The following is a 9705-nucleotide window of genomic DNA, read 5'->3' as shown; positions in this document are numbered from 1 at the left end:
AGTATTCATTTAGTAAACAAGTATGATGACAGTACATACTCTTCACTGTTTAAAATGTTCGTATTCTGAAATTGAATCCGATACTTTCATTGCTGGATTCCATACAGGATCCTTCAGCGACTAAAACAGGCATCTAATTAGGAGACTGCACTATTGTTTTTTTTCTTGTTCATGTAAATTTGTTGACTTTGCCATGTTGTACTGAGCAGCCAGGAGAGAGATGCATGTGACGTAACCCAAAAGCTAGCATACTGGCATTAACATGTAGAGTGTTTGGCCAAGCAATATGTTTTTGAGATGCTCGTCTTGTAATATGTTCTTTGTTCCAAAACTTTTTTCCCCTGTAGAAATACTTTCATCGCTGGCTCACAAATGGACGATGCCAGCGGTCTGGGGTGTGCCTTGGCAACTTACACGGTTGTCTAGTAACGTCAAATAACGCACCAGTTTTAATAATGGTGTCAAACAAAATTTGAGTCGCGATTCCTATTTATTACGATTCTGAATCAATCCAAAATGTTCAATAATCCATTTTTAAAAAGACGCTTTTCACGCCATCTCAGCGCTGCGTGGATTGGTGTCAGGTAATGGCCTCTGTAGGGTTTTCTCCCGGCAAGCGGCTAAGATTGTGGAGCTAGCTTTTAGACCAGTGGTTCTTAACCTTGTTGGAGGTACCGAACCCCACCAGTTTCATATGCGCATTCACCGAACCCTTCTTTAGTGAACAATAAAATGTTTTAATTCTTAATTTTATCTTAATTTATAAATATTAACCATGAAATTATGTTATTATATTAAAGAAATACTAATAAGGATATATTTTACAAACTAAGTTACAGGAATGTACACATGATCCCATGTTTGCATCTTATTGTGTAACATGTGAATGTTTTAGTGGGAACTAAATGCGATATCTGAAAGGGGTACAAATTATTTCCAAAGCAGGAACCCCACCCAGACATACAATACAAGTACACAGCTCATGAAAAACAATATTTTTTGTTAATGTCATTGTAATTGGGCCAAAATATTTATATTAGAAAATAATCTCATGGAAATTACTGCTGTCATTTGATTATAATAATAAAACATTTAACTTGTTTTTTAGTCAGGTTTGGGACCGGTGTGCTGCTGGTGTGGCCACAGTGCATGTGCACGTCTAACGTCGCTCACATGTGCGCCACTGAATGCTCAAAGAGTTTTTACGTTTGCTAACGCATATGGAAAATTAGAGGGAACATTGTTTGGGGGTATCCATAATACGCCGATAGGGAGAAGTTTTTATTTACACGATGGGTCAGGTGTGTCTTGACCTCCGCGGCGGAGGCTCCGCCGAACCCCTGAGGCCGACTCACCGAACCCCTAGGGTTCGATCGAACCCAGGTTAAGAACCACTGCTTTAGACGTTGGGAGAAAGTAATACAATCAGTACCGTCTTCGCTGAAGGCAAATGTTTGGGCACATTTTTCAATTTCCCAGGTAAGGAGGAGTAATATAAACATATCTTATCAGCAGAAATGATCAGAAACTTCTTTGCGTCCCTGGCTTATTAGAAGCTCGTCTTCTGAAAGAGTGTGTGCATGCTTAGTCCAGTTTATAGAGGAGTAGTTCATCGTGGAATTGGCACCCTTTTTTACTGAAAAAGTATTGATTGTCAATCGAGAAAGGGAATCCATTATGAATTGAATCGTCACTCCCAAAATTGGAATCCAATCGTAAGTTCATTCAATTCCCGAAAATTTAATGTTGTTTTTTTATAAGAAACATAACAAATATAGTATCAAAAACAATACAGTAAAACAGTGGTTCTCAAACTTTTTTCACCAAGCACCGCACTTGGCTCAACAAGTACCACCATGATAATGACCAGCAATAAAATACAATAGCGTAGTAGGCCTAAGTATTCATTAAAAACAAAGCAGAGGTTTTATTTAACAAGTATATATTTTTGGCTACTGTAATATTATACACAGTTCGAACTGGAACACTGTTAGAATATACGACAATAAAACACTGTACTTAAGTCAACTGATTCTTTGGCGTACCACTAGATAGAGCACGTGTACCACTAGTGGTACATGTACCACAGTTTGATAATAGAATAGAATAGTGCAATATAATGTACTACAAACAACTGCTACAGAGTTATGAAGTAATATAATCATAATGTACATAATTTACCTTGGATAGTAAATATCTACGCTATTTCCTGCAAGCTGCTTCTCAGTCAAACACACCATGAGCAGCTTCGCCATAGTTTCATGGATACATTTCCGCTTTTTAGAAATTATTCTAACCCCCTTGGCTGGCGTTATCAAAGCTTTTATCTACGACTCCTGCTAGTACCATACGTCTTCACTAAGTCGTGCACACCTTGGTCATGTTTTTCGATTATTTATTGATTTAATTTAATGAATAGCATCCCATTTTTTGTCTCAGCACTGTGCTTTATGCTCACTTTCTTCCTTCCCATGGTTGGAAAAACCAAGTTATGGCTTTCTAGTTAAGCGTCTACCACAAGCTAATGCTAAAGTGTGAGGCACTTGATATTTTGGTCAAATCTTACGAGGTTAACTTAGAAATTTACTACGCCAACTAGAGACGGAGAGGCTCGTAATCCAAATTTTTGCTCGCAACCTAAAGCATAACAATTAGCAGAAAGACAGTTCGTATCCCAAAAAACTTGTGAGCTGGAACCCACATATGCCAAGGTATCTTTGTATTAGGCTTAGTAATACGTTCTACATTTTTCTGATTATGTTTAAATCATTTTTCCCCCACTATAATACTTTTAGGTGTGGACATATATTTATTTTTTGGCAATACAATAACATTGCTTGCCAGATCATTTTGGTCATATTTTAGTGAAATTATTCTCTATGCTAAAATAAAAACAGATGCGATTAATTTATTGTTTAATTTCCTCTGTAGTCTAGTATATACGTAGTAGAGGTGAGAAAAATGATTGATTCTTAGATGCATCATAATTGGGACACGGGTGATTCTGAATTGATAGACAAATGTCCAATTATTGATTATTTTAATCTGTTGAATAAAGTTATGGTTTTGAAATGGGAAACTAGTGCAGACAGAGAGCAAACATCGGTAGGAGAGACAAAGCCTTTCTAACTGCTAAGCTAGCTTGAAATATGAAGTAGTGAAACAACAAAAGCACTTAAGGTTTGCGTGTACTAAACCACATACAAACCCGATAGTGCCAAAACTGATATTGGTATTTTTAGGACGAATGGTGATATACGATATATATTGGTGTTATAAACAAAACGTGCAGAGTGTTTAGTTTAAACTCAACACCACATTACAGTAACTACTATTGTTTTAAAAAATCTTTTTAAAAAGTAATTAATTAGTTACTTCTTATTTAACCAAAAAAGTAATTTAATTACTAATGGAATTACTCTTAATAATTGTAATTAATTACTATAGAAAGTAATTAATGCGTTTCCTAAAAAACCTTTAAATATATGTCATATGCAGTTAAGAGAAGTTTATGAAAGCAGCGTGTGCGTGCCTTTAAAGGCCTACTGAAATGAGATTTTCTTATTTAAACGGGGATAGCAGATCCATTCTATGTGTCATACTTGATCATTTCGCGATATTGCCATATTTTTGCTGAAAGGATTTAGTAGAGAACATCGACGATAAAGTTCACAACTTTTGGTCGCTGATAAAAAAAAGCCTTGCCTGTACCGGAAGTAGCGTGACGTCACAGGTTGAAGAGCTCCTCACATCTGCACATTGTTTTTAATCATGGACGCCAGCAGCGTGAGCGATTCGGACCGAGAAAGCGACGATTACCCCATTAATTTGAGCGAGGATGAAAGATTTGTGGATGAGGAAAGTGAAAGTGAAGGATTAGAGGGCAGTGGAAGCTATTCAGATAGGGAAGATGCTGTGAGAGGCGGGTGGGACCTGATATTCAGCTGGGAATGACTAAAACAGTAAATAAACACAAGACATATGTACTCTATTAGCCACAACACAACCAGACTTATATTTAATATGCCACAAATTAATTGCGCATAACAAACACCTCCCCCCTCCCGTCCATATAACCCGCCAATACAACTCAAACACCTGCACAACACACTCAATCCCACAGCCCAAAGTACCGTTCACTTCCGCAAAGTTCATACAGCACATATATTTCCCCAAAGTTTCATACGTGACATGCACATAGCGGCACGCACGGACGGGCAAGCGATCAAATGTTTGGAAGAAAGCTGCATACTCACGGTAGCGTGTCTGCTATCCAACTCAAAGTCCTCCTGGTTGTGTTGCTGTAGTCAGCCGCTAATACACCGATCCCACCTACAGCTTTCTTCTTTGCTGTCTTCATTGTTCATTAAACAAATTGCAAAAGATTCACCAACACAGATGTCCAGAATACTGTGGAATTTTGCGATGAAAACAGAGCTGTTTGTATTGGGACACAATGGTGTCCCAATACTTCCGCTCAATCCGTGACGTCACGCGCAAACGTCATCATACCGAGACGTTTTCAGCCGGATATTTCCCGGGAAATTTAAAATTGCACTTTATAAGTTAACCCGGCCGTATTGGCATGTGTTGCAATGTTAAGATTTCATCATTGATATATAAACTATCAGACTGCGTGGTCGGTAGTAGTTGGTTTCAGTAGGCCTTTAAAAGGTGGTGTCTGTTGTCAAGCAATGTGATTTTTTTTTTCTTAGTTGTTTTGGGTTTTTAACTCCTCTTGTGTCCTTTTAAACTATGTAGCACTTTGATATTGACAAATGTAAAGTGCTTTACAAATGAAATGTATTATTATTATTATTATTATTTAAGCGACGTGTGACGTCAGCAACGGTTTCAGCTAAACTCTATTTGTTATCTTTAGCAGTTAGCAGCGACAGTTTTTATGCTCTATTGAATCTTTGCAGTGGCTTGTGTTACTTGTGGTTGATAAAGAGGATGCCGCCGCCGGAGCTTCGGTGCAGGCACGTCCGCTGTGCGCAAAGGCTATTGTGGCGGGGGATGCAGTGTCGGCAATGCGCAGTCGCGACTCTGGACGCGCGCCAGACCCTTCCCGCGCGTCGGAACCTTCCTCAGCTACGGTGCCTGCCGGGCCCCCTCTCAGCAGTGCGCCACCCCGAAAACAAACAGCTGCAGACCGCCGTAACAATGACACATCAGAAGAGACCAATATGGCGATATTGTCTCAAACATATATCTCTTTTTAAAATTACCGGTATTAACTGTAATGCCAGCATACCGCCCAGCCTTACCTTATAGCGCACGCAAAGGTAATCTATTAAACTCGTGCGCAGAGGATTGCATCTCTTAAGTAAGCAAAGTAGCGTCCACAATACTGGGAGGAGGATATGCCAATGTAAATATTTACTGCTCGCAATGTGATTTATCAAGGCTGAAACTGTTTCTACGGGCGCTGTGTAAGGAACAGCTTGGGGGCAACATTTATGAATTTCTACTAATAAACATTTCCTCAAGCCTTTTCTGGAGATCATGTGATGATACGATTTATCACTAAACTATGATAAAATTATTGTGCCACTTAAAAATTTACATAATGAATCACGGTAATAGTTTGTTGGGTACCTTTTTTTCAGCACTCCTTTACATTTTTAGTGCACAATTTAAAATGGAATGACCAGATTTACCGTGAAACTGTATTTACAAACTTCTATTACTTAAAACCCTTCTGATTATGATGATTTTAAAAACTGTGTGATTAAAAAGACATCAATAAGTGGCACCACATCTTTGAAAAAGGCAACAGGAGTTGTTTTTTGCAAAGAAAAGTATCAGAATAAATGTAGTGTTTGCGGGATAGTGGAAGTTGTGTTAGCTATAAAAGGCACTAGCTATAAAACAGTAACTCTGACCTTACGTGAGGCAAAGTTTAACAACCTCCAAGGTATGACTCTCACATGCTGAACAACAACACAAGAATGTAGCGCACCACTCAATGGATCACTGATTCGCAGCAGTTAAAGCGCCGTAATGCTGCTTGTCATGCTTCACTACACTGCCCGCCCAACTTCAGGCGCGACCAAAACTTGATGCAGGGTAGCGGTGCTAGCCAAATATGGTGCTTTTTCAGGCGAGCTACAGTATGTTGGCATTATATCTTGCTTTGATAAGCTATCAGGTGCTCTGGATGCTTTCACGTAGTGCGACACTTAGCGATCACTAATTTTGCAGAAGTGACGATGAGCCTCCAGACCTTGTATGGACACGTGACCTTGATGGTTTAGTGCCGCGCTTGGGTTCCTATCTGAAAATCCGGGATGGCTATCGGCGTTTCGTCAGCTACTTAAATCGTGTTCGCATTGTGCCAAAACAGAAATGTGACGCAGAAAGGTCCACGTACTGACAAACGGTGAAAAAAAACAAAAAACTCCAGATCATTTACAAATAATTTGGAACATAGAAAAAAGTAACACCTATTTAATCACATGATCCATATCAACACAATATTGCTAAAAATATATTTGCATTTGCTTTATGTTTATTGTCCATTTGGCTTCCTATCTCAGACGTTAGACACCTGATCTACTAAAGGTTTGCATGTATTAAAACATGTGCAAACTTGATAGCACACATAAAGCTGATCTATTAAGCTTGTAAGCAGAGAATTGGGTTTCTTGAGTGAGCAAAATAAGGAGCGCAATCCCTTTAGCTCGTCTGTCTTCAAGAATAGGGAGGAGAAAATTATATTCTAAGTATTTAGCACACACACGGGCGCTCTATTGTATCTTTTGTTTAGTACTTCTCAAAAGGACGTGCAAACAGGCAGTTGCGCAGAAATGGCTGTGTGAAAGGAGGCGATTGTGCCTTAGATCCATCCTACGTATGCTTGTCAAAAATTAAAATATTAGACATATTAATAATAATAACAATGGATTACAGTTATATAGCGCTTTTCTAGACACTCAAAGTGCTTGTCTATTTAACAATATCGTTTTACAATTTTATAGCTGTTGGATGATTAAGGGGCTGAATAAATTTTTTTTTTTAAATGATGTTCGTTTTTTCATGTATATGAAAAAAAACTTCTTGCAATATCCACTTTTTAGCGCGTTGAACACGCTAGCTGTGACTGCCAGTGCATATTCAGCGTGGTAAAAGTGGTTTCCGTTGTAGAGCGCACTGCAGGACTGTGTCTAAAATGCCCAGAAAAAAAGTGGTACATGTGTGCTGCATGTTTCAAAACATAGCAAAACGCCACAGGTAGGAGCATGATAACATGAATTTGCAGAAAATGAGTGTATCCATGGTAAAAGCCACGTTGTACACGCAAAAACCTAATTTAAATAGGGCGGTCTGCACCAGTTTTTATTGTTAAAATTAATTGGGGCGGTGTGGGTCGGTTGGTAGAGCGGCTGTGCCAGCAACTTCAGGGTTCCAGGTTCGATCCCCGGTTCCACCATCCTAGTCACTGCAGTTGTGTCCTTGGGCAAGATATTTTACCCATCTGCTCCCAGTGCCACCCACACTGGTTTAAATGTACTGTAGCGTAGATCAGTGTTTTTCAACCTTTTTTGAGGCAAGGCACATTTTTGTCATGAAAAAAATCCGGAGGCACACCACCAGCAAAATACTTGAAAAAATGTAACTCCACCAAGTCGTCGTGTCTTATTTTGAGTGTTTTGGTATCTTCCTGTGTGTAGTGCTTTAGTTCTTGTCTTGCTTATTTTGGTGGCCTTCCTGTTTTGCCGGTGTTTTCCTGTAGTGGCTTCATGTCTTCCTTTGAGCGCTATTCCGCGCACCTGCTTTGTGTTAGCAAGCAAGGCTATTTACGTTGTTGCTATCCTTCTTTGTGTGGACATTGTTGATTGTCATGTCACGTACGGATGTACTTTGTAGACGCCGTAAGTTTTTGCTGTCGTCCAGCATTTTGTCTCTGTTTACTTTGTAGCCAGTTCAGTTTGACTTTTGTTTTGCATAGCCTTTTCCTTTCGTTCATTTTGGGTTTAAGCATTACATACCCTTTTTACCTGCACCCTGCCTCCCACTGTGGTCTGCATATCAGGATCACAACAAACCATCCTCGTCTCACCCGACACATTCCGACTTTTACAAAGCAATGCTGCCACCTACTGAAATGGAGTATTACGTGGTTACCCTGCCGAGTTTTACGCAGCACAGACACTAAGCAACAGCACATTATTGGCAGATTCTAATTAATGATTTGCCAAAAATATTTTTGGGATAAATTAGGTTAAGTTGCATAATTTCCCACGGCACACCAGACAATATCTCACGGCACACTAGTGTGCCGCGGCACAGTGGTTGAAAAACACTGGCGTAGATAATGGGTTTCACTATGTAAAGCGCTTTGAGTCACTAAAGAAAAGCGCTATATAAATAATTGACTTCACAAATTCACTTCACTACACACAGTCTTCGTAGATAACACACAACTTCTACACTAATAGTAAACACAATTTTTTTAGTTTGCACATGTGTAGTATTTGGACCTTAGTAGATCAGGCCCTCAGTATTTACAGCTTTTAAAGTACTACCATTACACTTAGTTTTATTTTTTTCCACATACTTTTCGTAGTATATTCACCAACTTAAATTGCTAGCATCACAATTCTATTTTTGTCTTTTTACGCTTACTTTCCATTTTCTATCGCAAACTGTTCTTTGGTTTCTGATCACTTCCAGTAGTATTTCCACCTTCAAAAATATACCTGAAAATAATAAGTTCACTCATTTATTGTTAATTGTCCCTTATTGTCATATCCCCATCCTTTTACAATTTAATGATTGTGGTGGCAAACATCTGAATTCATTCTTCTAGGTATTGTAAACATATACACAGAACATTAATAATCAAATACTAATTAATATTCAATAATACATAATTAATACACATTTATGAATAAATAGATGTAGTATCATAATGGCCAGAGTTTTATGAGAAAGATTATTTCTATTTCATTTATTTTCAAAGAAGGAAAATCAAAAACAAATCCAAAGAAATCTATTATTTTTTGTGCCCAATCAAAACATTTGATTCTATTTGGCTTGGTTGACCTTTAGCCTACTTTTACTTCTAACTTGCATATTTACTTGAACAAAAGCTATTCATTAAACCATCCTTTTTAAAAAATAAACACTGTCACATCGAATGACGTCTTTGCAACGCAGCGGTAGTTTGAACCTCGTACGACATTTGTTGTCTCTGTACTTGCAAGCTCCCCCAAGAGGAAAATATCACTTCAACATGGGGATGGGGGAGGGGGCATCTCCCTGGGGTGTCACTGTCCATTTTTTCTTGGGGTTATCATCCGCCAGGTGGAATAATGGGTTAGCCGCGACCTTTTCCCTATACGATACACGGGGAGCTACATGGTGGTCCGTCACTGGACAAGCTATGAAAAGGCCAAACAGATACATTAACTGTCTGTGACACCACATGCTTATACGGTAAAAAAGATACTACACAAAAAAGAGCTTTTCTTTCAAAATCCCCCTCCGCTTGCCTTTCCATATCTGATAGCTTTGCAGTTTATTTATAAAAGCGGCGGGGGAATTGTCATCTTATCTTAGCCATTTGTCAGCTGTGCGACAAGAGCTATTTGAAAAGACAACAACAAGGCTTAGCGTCAGGAACGGCTGGCTAATGAGAAACTGGCATGTGAGTTTGCTAAAATACATTGTATGGAGTACATAAAGTAGTTATAAAGA

General features: G+C 38.8%; 1 protein-coding gene across 4 annotated transcripts in view; it reads left to right on the top strand.

The window, feature by feature from the left end:
* The window catches only part of LOC133661760 (RNA-binding protein with multiple splicing-like), a 93499-nt gene that overhangs the window by 800 nt on the left and 82994 nt on the right, over nucleotides 1-9705 (top strand). The window lies entirely within an intron of this gene.

This window comes from Entelurus aequoreus, linkage group LG12 (genome assembly GCF_033978785.1).
Source record: "Entelurus aequoreus isolate RoL-2023_Sb linkage group LG12, RoL_Eaeq_v1.1, whole genome shotgun sequence".
Lineage (NCBI taxonomy): Eukaryota > Metazoa > Chordata > Actinopteri > Syngnathiformes > Syngnathidae > Entelurus > Entelurus aequoreus.
The sequence above is the reverse complement of the archived record's forward strand: the minus strand, read 5'-3'. Positions and strand labels throughout refer to the sequence as shown.